General features: G+C 31.6%; 1 protein-coding gene across 4 annotated transcripts in view; it reads left to right on the top strand.

Moving 5' to 3' along the window:
- LOC108693785 (serine/threonine-protein kinase SIK3-like) overlaps nucleotides 1-4,991 on the top strand; it is a 214,862-nt gene that overhangs the window by 34,430 nt on the left and 175,441 nt on the right. The gene's annotated exons all lie outside the window — the stretch shown is intronic.

The following is a 4,991-nucleotide window of genomic DNA, read 5'->3' as shown; positions in this document are numbered from 1 at the left end:
CACACACACGCATGCGCACACACACACACACGCACGCGCACACACACGCATGCACACACACACACACGCACGCGCACACACACGCATGCACACACACACACACGCACGCGCACACACACGCATGCACACACACACACACGCACGCGCACACACACGCATGCACACACACACACACGCACACATACCCACACACACACACACATACACACACACACACACGCGCACGATATAAAACAGTGTAGAATACTATCACAAAAGTTGTATAGTTTTAAAAAGAACAAATAACAATTAAATAAACAATATATATATATATAAACCAATCAGTCAAGTCAGTTGGGTGCACAGATTTCTTTTTATTCTCATGTATTTAATAAAGTAAACAACAATAGTACAATAATGAACGTTTTGACCCTTTGTTTTGGATATTATCAATATAAAATATAAATTCCAAATTAAATATGCGTAAAATATAACTAAAAATGTGATACTGGTCAATTTAATAGACTCTTTAGTGTGATGAAACACGACAATTTTAACTGTTCTCTTTTATCCAATTTCCAATTTGCTACGTAATGCATAAACTTTAGAATTCTCAATTTAATATATTTTAGCTTTAACAACAATTATATTTTAGCTTTAACAAAAATTTTACGAACAGACTTTCGCACTACAGGTTTATCACTTATTATCAGATATTGTTATGCAAGATCTAAAAAGAAAAGCATTACAGAGTCTTCCAATTTCATCATCTCTTTATGTAAGATATATTAATAACATTGCGTAAACATATGATGCGTCGCATATTGATACATTGGTGAACACGTTCAACTCATATCATCCCAAATTAAAATTTACAATCGAAATAGGCGGTGACACTTTAAATTTTGTTGCCTAATTAAGAAGGGAAAGTTCATTCATAATTAGCGGTACTCATCTTTTTTAGCTGCTACTTAAATTATTTTTCTAGACATCCCTTATGTCAAAAAAGTGGGGACAATCATTGGAAGAAGGTCTCCTATATTACAGGGTTAAAAAAGTCGATTTTTTTTTTCATAAATTGATACTCTTCGAGAATATGTCCCTAAAATTTTAGAGCGAAATTCAAAGTCCTTCGATATAAATTCAGCGCTTGTATATACGGGTGCGTGGCGCGCAGGTATAATAAATAATTAAAAAAAAATTTTTTTATTATAGTTCTGAAATACTTTTAAAGTCATTCAATTTTCATTCTGGAAATTTTTTTTATCTCTTACAGTTTCGATGGTATTCGCTTCGAAAGAAAAAAAAACGATTTTTTCCGAGGGGGTTTCACCTCTAAACCTCGAGATAAGCACAAACAAAAAAATATGGGTCTAATATTTTTTCATGTTCTACAACGTATCCAAAGCTTAAAATTGGTGAGGGTCGGTTCCTTTATTAGTAGCACCAGAGAGGCCCGAATTGCTCGTAGAACGGCTCAAATTGCTCAAAATGAATTCCATGAGGAAGCTGAAGGATTATTGTATGTCCCTGGAATAACAGATTAGCCTTCGAGCACTGTAAGTACTCAAGAATTAAATCGAAAATTTTAAACGCGTTTTTCTCGAAATCTGTTTTTTGCATTTTCGTCAATTTTGTGTACAAGATTGAGAAAAAAATTGTCTGATCGACTTGTCTTTTTTTAAGACTTGTTAGCTTAGTTAGCTAATAGTCAACTCAATGAATCCTCAATGAATCTAAAAAATTAAGTAAAAATTAACATTAATTATTTTTGTTGCATAAACAAGCGGCTGCTGCCTAGTAAAAATAATTTTTTTTTTAAAGTTGCACAAATTTTAATTTATGTATATATTTTTTAATTTTTTAGGTTCATTAAAACGATATTCTATAAAGATTAAAAATATTTTTCGATTTTTTGTTTCGGCAAGAATTACAGCCGGTAGGATGTACACAAAATGATAATATCGTGGTCAAATTAAATGTTTATATTTTTATTATTTATAATATTTTTTTTCACATAAAAATTTTTATGTATTCTACAATAGTTATATTAAAATGTTCAAAAAGTTTGAAATTGATAAATATTAGTCTTCTCTTTGAAAAAGAATTACGAAAGATCACCTTGTTTTCGGTCTCCTAATGTAGCCTCCTTATCTCCTTAATAGATAAGAGTTTTTTCTTTGTCTCCTATTTTCCATCAGGAAAATTTTGATTTAATAATTAAAATTCTTTTAAGCAACGGACACCTATCGAAACTCAATTATTACAATCAAAAAGAGATTGTTTAACAAATTTAGACAATTAAATTATCAGGATCACATATCTAATGACAAAACAACAGACAATAATGAAGAGAAAGTGAATCACAGATTTTTCACAATCCCTTTTATTCCCTTTTATTCAATTTTATCAAAAAAAAAAAAAAATTAAAGAATTTTTCAAAAGATTTCGTAATAGCATGTAAGGATATTAAGATTGTTAAAAAGTTTATGCAAGGTCATAAAGATGTTTGTCTTAATCTATCTCGAAATAGACATATATTAAATTGATTGCTTAGATTGCGAAGCATCATATGTGCCAAACAGATAGATGTTTGAAGATACGCATAAATGGACATAGAAATCATAGAAATCATATAAATTAGAACATGACGCAATATTCCGTAATATTTGAACAGAATTAGTTTTTCAATATGAATTTGATTGGGAAAACATTAAGATATTGGACGAAAAAAGGATTTTAAATAAAAGACTAATTTTGGAAATGACCATATAAAACAATAGAAACAGAGTTTAAATTTATAAAATGATATTCTATCTTTAAACCGAGGGGGTAACCATTCTTGAATTTCGATGTACAATCTGTCACAAGTCCAATGAAGTCCGGTGAAATCTGATGAAGTCCGATGAATTCATGATTTCCGATGAAATCCGATGAAGTCAGATGAATTCTAGATGAAGTCCAGAGAAATCCGATGAATTCATGAATTCCGATGAAGTCCAATGAATTTCGGTGAAGTCAGTTGAATTCCAGATGAAGTCCGATGAGACCTAGCGAAGTCCGATGAATTCCGATGAAGTCCGATAAATTCCGGTGAAGTCCAGTGAAGCTTGAAGTCCGAAGTCTAGGTGTACATCTATTTTTTAAGTGGTTATCCTCTCGCTTTAAATCCACCATACATATATGAATTTGTTTGCGGAATTATGATGTTTTTTCTCCTTTCCTTATTATTATTTTTATTTCAATAATTACACAACTTTATTATTTTGACTCTCATTACGATTCTGATTGCCAACACCACAGGATCTTCTTGAGTCGCGAGAAACTCTTACATGTAAATTAAGTAAAATTAAGAATAACTTCAGATAATTGATTTAAATAATACAAAAAAATTTTTTGTTTTTTCTCACAAATCACTACATAGCAAATCAGACAATTCGATGAGATGGTTTTTTTCTGTTGAATCAATCTATATGACATCGTATTAATTTTATGTAAGTTTCTACACTTATTCTGTGCAATTTTAATATTTAATGTTATTTACTCGGTTATTTATTATATAGCAAGTTGGAAATTGGATAAAGAAGTGCGGTTAAAATTGTTGTGTTTTATCATTGAAGAGTCTATTAAATTGACCATAATCACATTTTTAGTTAAGTTTTACGCATATTTAATTTGGAATTATTATATTTTATATTGGTAAGGATTTAAAACGAAGAATCGAACGTTTATTATTATACTATTATTGCATTTATTTTATTAAACACACGACAATAAAGAGAAATCTGCATCCGAACCACTGGGGTTGGCTCTGATTGGCATATATATATGGTATACACAGATGACATTGCGTCATCAAAATCCGGACAAATCGAACAATTTCTTCAAACAAAATGTTTTTAATGAAAAATTAAATATTACAAAAAATCTTTTTACATGGCACTTGGGGGATCCCTGTAGAGCACAATTATTCGATATATTTCTCATTAGCTTGAATGACAGCCTCTCTATTCTCGTTCGCACGCACGCTGTAATGTAGCACTGTCCATGCTGAGATTTGTTTGTGACTCTTTTAACTATGCTTCATACGTAGTAGTCCAAGGGATTTAAATCTAAGCTATTGGGAGGCCAGAATTCCTTGGACCAAAACATATCGACGTTGTTGTCTGAGAGCAAATTTTGAATCAAATGACTTGTATGAACCGGTGCATCGTCCTGCTAAAAAACATATGATCTTTCGGACGCCACAATTTCCATCCACGGCTTCATTCTACATTCATTAGAACGCGCAATGATTACCCTGAGTCATCCGAAATCAGCGCTTGAGCTCTTTCAACGACTGCGGGTTCTCGCAGTGCGTTTTTTCGAATGACTCTTCCTTGCTGGAACCTTAGTTGGACTGTTCTAAAGCCGAATATTTTGCACAATGTCATAAACGGTTGATCTCGGGTATCCAAAGAACCGAATTATTTCCATTGCTGAGCGCTCAGTACGAAGGCCTTCGATGATCATGGCTCTTCGATTATACTTCGCATTTTCGTGACCATTTTGAGAATATGACTGTTTACTAGAAGCTTTTAATTTACTAGAAGAAATCAGAAATCATATATTATTGATAGATTTATTCGAGTCTTATTTTATGTGTAGTTAAATCAATTTCGAAAAATTAATTTTTCGAAGTTATATACGGCTATTTTTTAAATGGAATGATTTTGTTTTACATAATATGATTTCTCTAATTAATTCAGAGTATTACCAATATTAGAAATTAAATGCCTATAATGGTTGAAGAATCTTTAATGTCTTTTTAATCTTAAATAATTTAACGTAAACTTTATATATATATATGTGTATATATATATATATATATATATATGTATATATATATGCGTGCGTGCGTGCGTGCGTGCGTGATCGGAAGATGGCGCTGAAGAAAAGATAGGGATCATAACTAGGAAGCGCGCGAGGAAAGAGCGCAAAAAAAAAACGAAAAAGGATTAACCGCGTGTATT

This window comes from Atta colombica, unplaced genomic scaffold (assembly GCF_001594045.1).
Source record: "Atta colombica isolate Treedump-2 unplaced genomic scaffold, Acol1.0 scaffold98, whole genome shotgun sequence".
Lineage (NCBI taxonomy): Eukaryota > Metazoa > Arthropoda > Insecta > Hymenoptera > Formicidae > Atta > Atta colombica.
The sequence above is the reverse complement of the archived record's forward strand: the minus strand, read 5'-3'. Positions and strand labels throughout refer to the sequence as shown.